General features: G+C 41.0%; 1 protein-coding gene across 2 annotated transcripts in view; it reads left to right on the top strand.

The window, feature by feature from the left end:
* CCDC148 (coiled-coil domain containing 148) overlaps nt 1–7,429 on the top strand; it is a 290,765-nt gene extending 283,336 nt beyond the window's left edge. For both annotated transcript variants that reach the window (XR_012497645.1, XR_012497644.1), the window contains one exon: nt 402–7,429. The gene's annotated coding sequence lies outside the window, so the exon portion shown is untranslated. The remainder of the gene's footprint in view (nt 1–401) is intronic.
* Nucleotides 7,430–13,926: the final 6,497 nt, after the last annotated feature.

Raw genomic sequence — 13,926 nt, 5'->3', positions numbered from 1 at the left:
CCGGCATAGGAAAACTCTCCGAAGGGCCCAGCTCCGTTTTCACAGAGCAAGCAGAAAGGGCACGTTTGGAGCTGAGAGGCACTCACTTGCACAGATTGGCATCAAAAGCTCTTTCCCGAAAGAAAAGACATAGCTTCATAGAATATGACTTCTTGTATCTTCGCAATCATTCTTTGCAGAAGCAGACAGCCGAAAGCCTCCTGACTAAACCCAGGCCCTCTGGACAGCAGAGAGTTTAAAACCTATGAGTGGGAATGTTTGAAGAAAGGCCATGCATGCACGGTCCTCAGTAACTCGCTATTAGCTTAATCCCACAGAACAGGCCTCACACAAGTAAATGCTGGGTCTCTGTGATCATCTGAGTTTGTGATCCTCGACCATCTATCTGCTTCATTTTACAGATGAGAAAACTGAGGCTTTGGGAAGTAAAATGACATCCTTAACCTCGCTGCTTCCACCATCTATGTCACATTCAAACAAAATACAGATGGGACGTCATAAATAAACCTGTCTTGAATATTGATTTGTCTCAGACACGTGGAGTAGATCTGAGCTGTTTGTATTGCATAGGTTTTGTTTATTTACATAAAATTAGGAGATTGTTGGGAGAAATGTGTTCAGGTAATTCCCTGTGGCAAGAAAATAACCAGGAGCTTATCCAGCCTTGTTGCTCTCAGGGATAACTACTTTGAGAGTAAGTGCGCCCTCATGCAAAATCCCATCCCAAATCTCTGAAAACCAAATCAGCACTTCACAGTGTCTAGTTACTGCTACAAAAACAATTCCACTGATTCCCATTTTGCCCCTTCTCTGGTATTTTCAAAGCCATTACTTTCCATCTGATGAGGTAACAGAGATTCCTGTCACTTTATCAGAATGGGAAGTGTACGCTATTTTCATTGAATTTCTAAGTGTTAGATGATTTCCAAAGCTTAAATAATTTTACACTCTTGGCAAGGTGAGAAGAAAACTTTATTTCAGAGTCTTCTCAGGATAGCTGATAATGATGATAGTGGTCGTGCCTTCCTAATGCAGAATTCTTAGGGCATAGGATGTGCTTTTATATACATGATTTCACTGGAAATACTTCTTCAAAAATTTTGTTCGCTAGTACCCATTTATTTTTTAAGAAAGAAGCCGAATCTGAAATACACTGCAGCTAAAAGATGCTAAGGTGAAACACAATTTTTTAAAAATTCCAGTTAATTTCAAACAGAAACTTAAGGAATCTCAGCAACCTAATTGTTTTATTAAAAAAAAAAAAAAAGACAAAAGACACCTCTGGAAGTTTATAAGTATTGAAATTTTAGGTAAATAAATGAGTTTCAGAAATTAATCTGGGTTGTAGTATTTATAACAAAATCAAGAATGGATATGATGAAAACTTGGTATTTGGGAAACAGGGCATGTGGGTTTATATATCTTCTCTTCCAGCAGTGGGTCATCATTTCACTTCTCAAAAGTTTTGGTTTCTTAATCAGGATGCAGGCGGGAGACCATATTCCTTTGCATTTGTCCCTCAATGTCCCCACCAAGGCAGCGAAGAGGAATGCGGTATAGCCTTTCTCTCCTTCAGGTTTGTCTATCATCACCCTGGTAGGGAAGGATTTTGTTTTTATACGTGAAAGTTGTATCATAACCTCAATGATTTTATTCATTTGAAAATATTTGAGTATCTACCTTCTGTCAGGCACTGTTCTGTATACTAAGAATACAACAGGGAACCAGATTTCTTGCTCTCATATGGCCTTTGTTCTAAGGGAGAGACAGAAAGTTAGCTGATCAGGTAGTTATGGAGCTTGATGAGTGATAAATGCTGTGGGGGAGAGTGAAAAAGGGGAAGAAGATAGGTGCTGCCACAGGCCAGTGAGGGATGTGTTTCTAAGCGACATGATCAGGAAAGGCCTTCCAGGAAAGATAATAGTTCAGAACAAATGTAAATTATTTGAGAAAAGACAATGTTTATGTTGCAAATATTTCCTCTAAAACTGCTGAAGCATATTCAAAGGGATGATTGTGAAACTATGTTTGTCAGCTAGAGGGTGGGGGAGAAGAAAAGAAGTCTGTGTTCTTTCCAGCAATGGATTGAGGGCTTGTGAAACATTAGGTACTCGACAAATGGGGGTTGAATCTGAGCAAGGTCAAACTTCTAACCTTGTATAAGGCAAGTTAATGTGGCGGTCCTAGCAAGAGCAGTATTTTGGAATGTCGGTATGATGACCCTCCCTTAAGAGTTAAGCCAGTTTCTGTTTCTGCACCTTATCTATCTCATGGTTCTGGGAAGGGCAAAGAACAGATGTGACCTCAGGGAGGAAGAGAATATAGCATCTTGTAAGAGAAGAGAGAAGAGGGAAAATCTCTCCTCCCCTCCCAGTGGACTATGGAAGAAGAATGTTACAGTTTCCTCTTTGCAGCCTATCCCTGGGTCAAAACCTGGGGCACAGGTGGGTGGTGCTATGTAATACACCGCTGATAGTTATGGAAGAATCTGGAACATCAGAGGCTAATAACATGTTCTCTTCACTGCCTGAGGAAAGCTGCATACCCTTGGTGAAAATCTTTCATGTGAACATATGTCCCAGAAGCGATAATGCAGAAGCTGAGAAACTGGCCAGAAAAGATCCTGAGGGAGAAATCCTCTCTCCCCTAGGCCTTTTCAGGGTGTCCACAGCTGCACTGTCCAATATGGTAGCCACTAGACACATAAAGCTATTTAAATTAAAATTGAAAGTTATCAAAATTAAACTAAATGTAAAATTCATTCCTTGGTCACACTAGCCACATTTCGAGTGCTTAATAAACTACATGTAGCTGACGGCTGTGATGTTGAAAAGTTGAGCTATAACACAGTTTTATCATTGCAGAAAATTCTACTGGACAGTGCTGGTCTAGAGAAGTGGTCACCAACATTTTTCTCTAAAGAGCCAGAGAGTAACCAGTTTCGTCATTGCAGACAGACTCCATTACAACTACTCAGTGCTGTAATTGTAGTCTAAAAGCAGCCATAGTTCATGTGTAAATGAACAGGCATAGCCGTGTTTCAATAAAACTTTATTTTGCAAAAACAGGCTTTGGTCCAAGGGCCGCAGTGTGCCCTTCCCTGGTCTAGAGGATCAAAAGTTCCCACATGCTTCAGTGAAGAAACAGGCACCACTGAAAGAACTGATGGACTAGAAGAGCCCTGGAATAGGACCAAATTACCTGATCTGTGCACCGAAAGGGATGCAGTTACAGGTGCAACAGAACAGACACCCACCTAGGACCTCACTTAGCACACAGGACAGCACACAAACTTGCACACACAGACTCAAGGCCATCTTGAGAAGGAGTGGGGCAGAGGGAAGGAACCTGAAAGACAAACCTCGAATAAGCCAGATGAGCTAAAAGAGACTGTTTAGGTGGAAGAGACAGTGATGCTTTTGGTTGGCAAATGTAGGCGTCACGCCGGGGACGTGGGGAACTCAGGAGGAAGTTTAGCTTCGTTATAAAAAACAAATAAGCCACAGTTTCTTTGTATCTCTAAGTTAGAGTGCCAATAAAAGGTCAACGCTGCTACACAATGTTTTCTCACACACCCATGAAGATAGCTTAAGAAAGGAAATCTTTGCAGGCTTCCTAGGAGCTCTGGTTTGAGTTAACTCAACTCTGCGTCCCCACCAGGGCCTCCCTGTGACCAATAATAACCACTGAGGCATTGGGTGAATATCCCATTGGAGGTCAGGGCCTCAACATATTAATTTTGGGGGACACAATTAAGTCCATAGCACAAACCTTCAAATTAGCTTATGCTTAGATGCTGAGTTCTTGGAGATCTGCTCTTTGGTCATGGATAAAAGAAAACAAAAAAAAGATAAAGATGGTTTTCTCATCAGTAGAAAACTTTTGAGGAAGTAGTATCAAATTGTGTCCCACCTTTTCTGAGACTTAAAGCCAGGTGGGATGGGGAAAAGACTGCCTTGATTATCGATTGTCATAATAGCTATCATTTACTGGGCAACTTGCCGCGCACTAGGAACTCTTTGAAGTACTTTACATGAATCACCTCATTTCTCCCTACAACAACCTTATTACACCCATTGTAGAGATGAAGACACTAACACTTGGGAAGACACTAATACTGTGTAAATTGCATAAGGTCACACATCTAACATGAGACTAAATTGGGATAAGAAACACAGCAGATGAATCCCAGAGCCTGCCCTCCTAACCACCATGCTGCAAAGACTCTCAGGGTGGATGTAAGTCTTGGGAAGCATTCCTGTGCATACATATGTGCGTGCACACACACATACCCCAGAGATGTGCTTGAACAAAATAACAAGCGCTAATGTATTAACAATGCATATTAATTAGTGAATTAATGCCTACAAGCTATTTATACTTTACGATGCACTTCTTTAACAAACTAAGCAAAATGCTTTCTCTTAACATCTGTCCAAGATGCAAATTTCAGGAAATGGGAGTGTTGATGAGTGGTGAAGAGTGAGAAGCTATTGTGGATTTGGGGCACTTGAGGGATGAGAGGCTTGCACAGAAGGCTGAGTATAGGAGCCATGACCAAGTAGGTTGCAAAGGCTAAAGTGCTGAAGAGAAGATAAGGGTGGAGATAGAGAGGAAGTCATATTGGGGAGAGGAGGACAGAAAGATATTAAGAGTTTGTGGGGAGCAGGAAGTGACATCATCATCAGATTTGTATTTTAAAAGATCACTCTGGCTGCAGTGTGGAAAATGGATTGCCAGGGAAGGGGTGAATCGGGTGTACTAATTTTACAGCTATTGCAGTGATCCAGGTGGAGTCTGATGGTCGCATGGACCAGGGTGGTGATGGTGGAGAAGGAGACGGGGAGGTATAGATACATTTGAGAGATGCAGAGAGCAAATTTAATGAGATTTTACTATGGATAGATCATGAAGCTATGGAAACGAAAGAGAAGTCAAGGATGATGTCTCAAGTTTTAGCTTTACCAACTGGATGGATGGAGATGCCATTCATTGAGACAGAGAAACATGAGAAGCCTAAAATAAGACCAGCTATGCCAAGGTCCTTACTATGTCTGAAATGCACCATGCTATTTCATGCTTCAATACCTGGCAATATTCTGTCCTCAGCACTTGGAAATCTGACTTCTCCCCTCTCTTATTTTGAAGGAGCCATGTTGTATTTCATAGCATACACTTAATACCTAACAATGCCTAGTTGTGAGGAGTTAAAGGATACAGTGCCCAAGACTGCCCTCACTTCTGACACCAACTGCAAGTTCCAGGGGTCCCAAAACCTTGACAATTCACTAGAAGGAAGCACAGAACTCACTGAAAGCTATTATACTTACAATTTATTGCAGGGAAACGATACAGATCACAATGAGCCCAGGGAAGCAGCACATGGGGCAGAGTCCAGGAGAAGTACCAGACACAGAGCTTCTGTTTTCTCCCAAGGCAGTCAGGATACACTTCTGTCCTGGCACCACTGGGTGACGATAGGCATTGAGTATTGCTAACCATGGAAACTTGCCCACGCCCTGGTATTCAGAGATTTTATTAGGGCTCCATTATGTAGCCTTGATGGATTGACTGACTGTCCATGTAGTTAATTTCAGTCTCTAGGTCAGCGGCTCTATCCTGACCCTAAGCCATATTGTTAATTTTTCTGGTTTGGTTGCGTTTCTCCTAAGACTTGGATGTGTGTGGCCATCACCCACCCTAGGCCTACATGAATGTGGCCAGGCCCCCCCATAAATCACATTGTTAGGCTATCCAGTACTTGCTAAGTTCCCAGAGACTACCCCCAAAAGCCAAAGGCAAAAGCCAGACCTATCTTTTTGGTCAAGGCCAAATTCTTTGCTATGCATAGTAGGATCTCAATAAGTGTCAAATAAATGAAAGAATTAGGTGTTGGCTGTTATGCCATATTTGCTGGCTATGTGTGATGTTACTTTAAAATAAAAACTCTAGAGAACTGCTTCTGTGTTTCCTCTGTACAGAGCTTAGCATAGTGTCATGTAAAATTCAGAGCCCAAACCACGTTCATAGCAGCGTTATTCACAATAGCCATAAGATAGAAGCCACACAAATGTTCCTCGATGGATAAATTAATAAACAAAAGTGTGGTATATACATACCATGGAATACTATTCAGCCTTGAAAAGAAACAAAATTCTGACATATTCTACACCATAGATGAACCTTGAAAATATTAGGCTAACTGAAATAACACAGACACAAAGGGACAAATACTATATAATTCCGTTTGTATGAGATACGCAGAGTAGATAAACTCTTAAAGGCAGAAGTAGCATCGTGGTTGCCAGGGTTTGAGGGGAGGTGGGAATGAGGAGTTGTTATTTAATGGGTACAGTTTCAATTTTGCAAGATGAAAAAGTTCTGGAGATGGATAGTGGTGATAGTTGAACAATATTGTGAATGTACTAGATGCCACTAAACAGTATACTTAAAATGTACTATAAAGGTATATTTCATGTTACATGTATTTGGACCCTAGACTCATTGTTGGGTTCCAATTTATTACCTGCTTTTTCTTTCAAGTTTCTCCCTTTCGCCAAATGCCCATAATCTCCCCACCTAGGGTTGCCAGATGAAATACAGGACATCAGTGACATGTGAATTTCAGATAAACAAATAAATTTTTTGGTATAAGTATGTCACATACAATTTGGGACATGTGCAGGGTGTCCTGTATTTTTATTTGCTAAATCTGGTAACCTTAACCTATTCCCAATATTTTTGTAGCTAGAAGATGAATTATCCACTGCAGAGTGGGAAGACATTTACCTGGAAGACCTTGTGGTCGGAAGAGGAGCACATGATTTGTTGTGAGATGTGTATGCCAGGACAGCTGGGCAACGTACCTACATTTCAATTGTACCTATATTTCACCCCCGCCCCCACCCCGTGTAAAGGGGATGATAGTACTCTAATCTCTGATTTTGTGAAGATTCAATGAAATGTTGTATGTAATTAGCATGGTGCTTGGGAAAGTGTAGTAACCATCATCTTCTCTCCAAGTAAAGCTTTTACATTCATTTTAGTTATTCTCTCCAATAGTTCAGATTCTGAAAAACAGATACATTCTTGGATATGTACTCAGCAGAGTGCAGTTGGATTCTGTCCCTCAAACCCCTTTCTTTCCCAGCATCTGACTAAGAAATTTCAATGATCACTAAAGTTGATTTAATCATGAAGTATAAAAAAATCCTCCCCAGGTTTCTAAATTCCATAGGAAAACATTTTAATTAAGCAAATTTGGTTGCTATAAAATGAAGACTATCCCATATATATGTTTCTTTGTATGTCTCACAATGAACCTTAATAGTTTGCAATCCATTATATTGTCTGCTTCTGAGTACCACCCTGCTTCAAATTCCATATTCACATTTAATAGCAGCAAATAAAAACTCATTTTTTAAAATTCCTTGAATAATAGAATTTTTGTCCTCTTTGTTCACTCAGTAAATGCCAGATGCTTCTTGTTCTAAGGTCTCTTTTAGAAACTGGAATTTTACAATTGGAGTTAATGCAGTTTTATATCTCTTAACTTACTGGGGAACAAGGACAGGACTGAGTATTATACGGCAGAGAAGGAAGGAAGGAAGGAAAGAAGGAATTAAGCCCAATAATCCATGTAAACAAGTTGGAGCCAAGCTGTTTACTCCTCAGTCTTCATTTAGAGGCTTTGTCTCTATGCTATTAGTGAAGAGTTGATAACAGCTCTCACAGGTTCTTAAAAATGCATAATAGAGAAAATAATATGTTACCTGTCTCCAGGAGATGCTCTGTGTCAGCATATGCCCATGGAAAGCCTCAATGCAGAAAGGTGTTTATTTATTTCTCATGAATCTCTTTAGCTAAATTTCTGTATTAGGAACAAAGCATAAAACCGTCCACTCTCCGTTGTTGACTATAACTCTTAGTATTTCCACTTCTCCACTCAGGAAAAAACAAAAGAAAAATAAAATTGAGACAATCAAGGAGACTGACTTTCAGAAATTAAAAAAATGAATCACCACTGTGAAAGAAGAACCCTAGAGCCAAGGGAGTTTTTATTTCACATTGCAATGGGGCATTTTGTTCCCAATAAATCATATCTCATAGGAGCCAGTTTGCTCAAACCTCTTCCAAGGGGTAAACTGTCCACAGGATTTAGGCCTTAAACAAATATGTTTGAATTCTAACCATAATTCAATGGTTTCTATGGTTTGACCACAAGAAACTAATGGAAAACATTTATAGACTTCTTCTCCCCAGGTAATATTCCCCAGTTCACTTTAGATTCCCAAATGAAAGCTGACAGCTATCCTACTACAGAAGGAGGTCTTTGCAGTGTGGTCTTAGATCCCAAATGCATTAACTGGTTAAAAAGCCCGCATCCTACCTCCCATACAATATATGAAAATCTGATTGCTCTGTCCTGTTCTCCCCACCACTATGATTTCCATGTACCTGCTGTTCAGAGTAGGGAAAAAGACTCACTAATGTGTCCCTTCCTAAAATAACATTTTAAAAAGCTGAAAAATCATTCCTTACTGCTAAAACAAACCGATGAGGAAATTTAAAAAGGAAAATGAGGGAAGGAACACATAATGAGAATTGGTGTCCTCTGATTTGCATTGCACTGAAAACTACTTGGAACTTAACCGATGAGGCTAAAATAAGAGAGAAGGGTTGTGGCATGGATGGGGAAGATTTTATCCCCTCGAGAGCTGTGGTTTCGAGGGTGCCACTGTCAGATGCACAAGCTCCCAAGTCACTCTCCATCAGTCTCAGAGCCATCTGTAACAGACGCATGCCTTTGAAATAAACTGTCTCTCATGCTTTGCTCTTAATCTCTATGTCTTTCTACGTGGAAGAAATTAGACATGGATCCACAGTCAACCGTTATCTTAGGATATAGTACTTTAGTAAAAGTCACCCAGTGAGGCTTAAGAAGATCTCACCCGTAACAATTAAATTGTGATGGGGTGTGGGCAAGCAGAATGTCTGGGGCCACACAGGGGAGACCTAAATTGTCAGGGCTTACCCCAATAGCACTGGTGCTGGGAAGAGGAGAAGGGCTGCAGTGAAGAAGAGAGAGATGGCCCTGGACACTCACTGACATCACATGTTTAAAGAGGCTGCCCTGCTTAGCTGGGAGAGGGGCAGGGGTAGAAATTGGGTGGGGGTTCACTTCTATTTCCAAACACCCCTCAGGTCCTCACGTGGCTTTCTGACTTTCTCCTTTTCAAGCCACCCAAATGGTAGATCCTAGAGAGGCAAGAAGAATATGGTTAAATATGGAACCAGAAATCGTGGATAAACAACGATTTGCAACTCTTTAAACCAGGGGTGTCCAAACTTTTTTCAACGTTTTTTACCAAGGGCCATATGCAGTAAAATACACAAACAGCTGGGCCACTCATTCAAGATGAAGTACATATTGCCTCACCTGGTTTATTTAAGTAAACTAAAAATGTTTTTGGAATTTGCTGTGGGCCAATTATCAATGGATTGCGGACCGCAGTTGGCCCATGGGCCGCAGTTTTGACACCCCTGCTTTAAACCAGTATTGTTTAAATACTTGTTTGACTTAGAGAGACTAGGTGCTACATGGGGGAAAACTGAAAAGAAACATATCTGGGCAGCCCTCAGTTTCTTTTGTTTCCCTGAGCAACTCAGCTCTGGCTACCACCATGTGGAGGAGTAAGCAAAATAAAAATCCCCTTTAACATTCACTGTTACCAAAGCCTGCCCCATGGACGTTCTCACACTGCCCCTGCCCCAGCCCACGCTCTTGTCCGAAGATTCCTTTCAACCACAGGGAGCACAATCCATAAGAAGAGTTCCTGCAAGATCTTCTGTTCTTTCTTATTCCATCTCCAGTAATACTTAGCACTCCTTCTCAGTTAGGTGTTTACGGGGAGAGGCCTAGCAACCTCAGCCCTTAATTCACCTTTGGTTGAACAGCTAGTTATGGGTTCTCAGAGGACCCACCCCTTCACCTCCCCTGGACTGAACTCTGCTCAAGATTTTTCATACTACATACCTCTTCTCTGTTTAGATTTTGAACTGTTCTGGGAGTGAAAATCCCACCAAACAAGCAAATATCCTAATAAACCAGGGCTGAAGTGGGAGACAAATTAGCTGAGAAAATTTGTACCACAGCAATTTATAAAGTCTGGCATATAGTAAATTCACTAAATACTTGTTTTAAAAAAATTAATTAATGGATGAGCCACAGGGCATTGGCTAAAGACGATCAGCTGTCCCCTACCTGTAAATATAATTAAAAGTACATACATGCATAGTTTGGCTCTATTTTAATTTATTTTTCAACACTGCAATTGATATTGAAGTGAATGTTATTTTCACAAGTAACACTAAGGAGTAGCACTGAATTAGGAAAACGAGACCTTCTGTGCTTTCTCATGTCCATTGGTCTCTTGGTTTGGACATGGGTAAACCCAGTGATGCCTCTGAATAGAAAACACCCAGGTACAAAGATGGTGGTGGCTACCAAATCCTCCTATCAGCATGAAAACTTGAGAAAGGATCACGTTTAAACTTATGCTGCTGTTAGATGAATGAGGAAACCAGCAGCTACCCACATTTCCAAACACCCTTTGGGTCCTCATGTGTTTTCCATGGGCTCACCAGGCCCACGCTCATGCTAAATGTAGATCACCTGAAATGGGCTTTAGGCTTGGTTTCCCTTAAATGAACCTCAACACCCCTGCTGTGTAAACATGCGGTGTTCCTGACAAAGATGTTTATGAGCTGGGAAATGCTCCACAGGACACCTCAAAGTCACTTTTGGATGGAATGAAACTTGGGATAAATGCAACATGAGCTAGAATTATAAACTGACTTAGACTATTAATAAAACTCTCTCAGATGCACACACATAAAGAATAATGATAACTGATTTTCATAATTATAACCCAGAGAGACTACAAATACTGAACTATCTTCTGAATCTTCAAACAAAAATAGTATGCAGTGATTTTAGCTTAGCTGTTTCAATATATTTGAATTCGTTGAAAAACATATTTCACTTATAATATATAATGTCAACATTTTATTAACTGTAATATTTGAGTAACTAGACTATACAAATAAAATTCTGCATAAGAAAGAATTGTCTGACCCCTGGTTCCCCATGGGAAAAGAAGGGGAAATTTACAGAACTCCCTAAGCTTATTTCTGGTAGTGAAGAAACTGAATCACAATTATGTAAGTCTACTGGAGAGACGCAGAGGAAGGAACATGTTGTCGAGATAGAACATTTTTATACCTTTACAGGGCACTTTTCCCAGTTCTCTTTTGGTCCTGACTAAGCATAGGTGAAATAGTAAAGGTTTAACTATAGTCCATTGATTTATCTACCTTAGATGTTTTTCTGGAAATTCCCCTGAGTATGGCTGTTTACTATTTCCTAACCCAAAGGTCAGAGCTCAAGCCAGACAACCTGGCTCAAAAAGACAATCTGGGCCAAGCAGATTCTCTGACTGGGGAGTCACTGAACTAACAAATTGTGTGCAAATCAGACACTTAACAGTGAGAACTGAAACAGTAGGTAATGATTTAGAGAGCAATTGAAAAGTTGTGACGGACCATTTTCGAGTGGGGTTTTGAGGGAGTGGAAACTATGAGTAAGCAGACTCTCTAGTGGTAGGGTTATAAATTTATTTAAACTACAGTTCCACTGTGAAGAGAAAATATAGCTTCCTCATTTAATTTATCAGACCTTTAATCTTCTTCATGAGTCCGAATCCACTGGGTAACAAAAGGAACAAAGCAAAATAAAACACATTAGTGCAGTTCTCAGCTTGAAGTAATAATCTTGACATTTCTTTAGGTATTATTCAATGCTTTCGAATTTTATTTCTTTTCCTTCTCTATTTCAGTATGTCATCTGGGTCTTTATGGTAAGTGGTGCTTATGTGACCTTGTGGCTCTGAGGGAAAGGAGGCCCCAAAGCTATCAGCTACCCTTTGTTTCCTTTAATCTCCAGTGCCATGACCCTTGAATACCTGGTAACAGCGGGCCCTGCTGGCTCTCACAGTTGCCACTGGCTGGTGGTATCACCTGTGATCTGGTCTCTTGCAGCTTGGGTGGTGACTGGAGGCCTTCCCTGGCTCACGTGGCTTCAGGCCCCTCTTGCTGATGCTAAAAGGCTATGACTCCTGTTCATCTTCTGAAGCATCAAAACATTCTCACTAAGAAACAGAGCTCCCCAAACTCTCAGTTTCCTTTCTATTGAATACACATCACTGGAGTCCCATCAGGAAGGTCATCTCTTCTGCCACAGCCTGCCACCAGATTTACTTTGACAAAGCTGTCCCAGAGAGCCGCAGGGGGCAATATAGAAAGCGTTTACCTTCCAGAGTCTCAGGTGTGGGGTGGAACATAATCCTGATGCTATTTAAATACCCCACCTTACCTCGATGTTCATTAAGCTACTCACTGCCCTTGAGGTTGGCTTTGAGGTGGTGGTAAGATATAAGAGGAAGAGAAAAATGGGTGTCTTTCCTCCATGTCTGCCTCTCTCCTTCCTCTCACAGTGCTTCAGACTAGAAAAATGAGGTTTTCCATCACTTCACCTGGGTTATATCATCCTGCCATCACTATGGTCATAGGCATATTAGATGGAAAAGGTGTCATCTCCATGCCCTGAGAGGAATTCCATGATCTGACCCATCCAGAACAGTTCCTGAAATTCTAAAGGGATTTAGAAAATCCTCTCTCATCCAAGCCTGGTTTTCAAATCTGTTATTCTCTCACAGGACAAGGGACTTCATGGCTGAGCTTCAGAGGCAGAAAACTATAAAGAATATGAGTTGAGAGGGAAAATAAAACACTAGCTTAATATTTTGCAAATATTATCCTCATTCCACTATCAGTAATATAAAATATATATATTAAGGGTGAGGCAGTTGGCCAGAAGTGAGAGAACTGAGACACAGGCATGTGGAACAAAATTAAATCGGTTGATGGTAGAGCATTAAAATAAAACACACAATCCACTACAGCCTTTTGGGTTAACGAAAAGTTGCTATCACCTTGAGGCCTCCTTTTGTTAGTTTATTTAGCTTTTCCTGAGTTTCCGTGCTTGTGTACAAATCTTTAATTACCTGAATTAACTTGAGTGCCTTTCTGTTCCTTAAAGCCAAAATATCTGAACAAGCTTTTAGTTAAAGTGCGCATATTTTACAATGTGTGTGTGCATTGTGCACGTGAGTGTCCCCAACTCTCATTCCAGGCTTTCTGTAAACGTCTTTCCAATCCATCCCTCCACCTCACTCCAGAACCCCGCTCTCACACTCCCAGATCACAGCCACATCGCCCCAACTGGCAGGCCTGCCTCCGGGCTCTTGACCCCTGTGATCCGGCAGTTTTTCCCTGTCAGTCTTCCTGAAACTCCACCTTCACCATCCTCTCCTGTTCAGAGACTTACACGTGAGACTTCTCCTTCCTTCCTTCCTATCATATTGAGCTGAATTTGCTTCAGTGCAGTTCTCAGGCTCTGCCCTTGGAAACTAATCTGAGTTCCCTCTATGCTCACCATGCCTCTGCTCTAAGCAAGCTGATATCCAAACGAGCCTGGGAGCACAAACACTGCTGCCTGTGTCTTCTCTCACGTTGTTTGCATGTCCAAAATGATTTTTGTCCCTTTCTAGTGCTAATTTAATCCCAACGCATTTTTCCAAGCACAACTCAGATCCAATTTATTTTCTGTTTCTTTGAACTGTTAGTTTCTGTAGGACATACCACACTCCTTTAGAGCTTAACTATATTCCATCTTTGAATAATGGGTAATATCCACAGCTAATATTTATTGAGCACCTTCGATGGGCTAAGTGCTTCACAGGAATAACTCATTTGACCTTCAGTGCACCCTTGTGGGATGGGTGCTATGATATGCACATTTAAGAC

The sequence above is a fragment of the Rhinolophus sinicus genome, linkage group LG01 (genome assembly GCF_036562045.2).
Source record: "Rhinolophus sinicus isolate RSC01 linkage group LG01, ASM3656204v1, whole genome shotgun sequence".
Lineage (NCBI taxonomy): Eukaryota > Metazoa > Chordata > Mammalia > Chiroptera > Rhinolophidae > Rhinolophus > Rhinolophus sinicus.
This window is presented reverse-complemented; position numbering and strand designations above follow the sequence as displayed.